This window comes from Acanthisitta chloris, unplaced genomic scaffold (assembly GCF_000695815.1).
Source record: "Acanthisitta chloris isolate BGI_N310 unplaced genomic scaffold, ASM69581v1 scaffold43316, whole genome shotgun sequence".
Lineage (NCBI taxonomy): Eukaryota > Metazoa > Chordata > Aves > Passeriformes > Acanthisittidae > Acanthisitta > Acanthisitta chloris.
Genome location: NW_008678375.1, coordinates 8,964 through 9,256, shown reverse-complemented (window position 1 = coordinate 9,256; position 293 = coordinate 8,964). Strand labels below are relative to the sequence as shown.

The 293-nt window shown below is 50.5% G+C and overlaps 1 protein-coding gene across 1 annotated transcript in view; it reads right to left on the bottom strand.

Annotated features, from left to right (window-relative positions):
• LOC103804229 (hormonally up-regulated neu tumor-associated kinase homolog B-like) overlaps positions 1-293 on the bottom strand; it is a gene marked incomplete at its 5' end in the record, with an annotated part of 8,888 nt that overhangs the window by 2,083 nt on the left and 6,512 nt on the right.

Here is a 293-nt window from a genome sequence, read left to right as displayed (position 1 = left end):
TCCCTACTCCTTTTGCTGCCTGAAATTTGCTGAGGTTGACAGTCCCACCTGCCTATCCTCTAGGCTGCCTATTTCCTCTTCCTCCACCATCAGCTGCTGCCCACTGCTTCTTCCAGGGATGCTACTGTTACAAGCATGCTCCTCAAGGTCAGGGATTCTCCCATCCTGCTCCTTAGCCTCCTCTTAGCAAAACACTTCTGCTGGTAGGAAGAAGCTTGTCTACCAGCTTTGGTTTGTCAGGGATCTGGGGTGGGTGTTGACGCTTTCAAAACACCAACATGAGTGTAGATGAT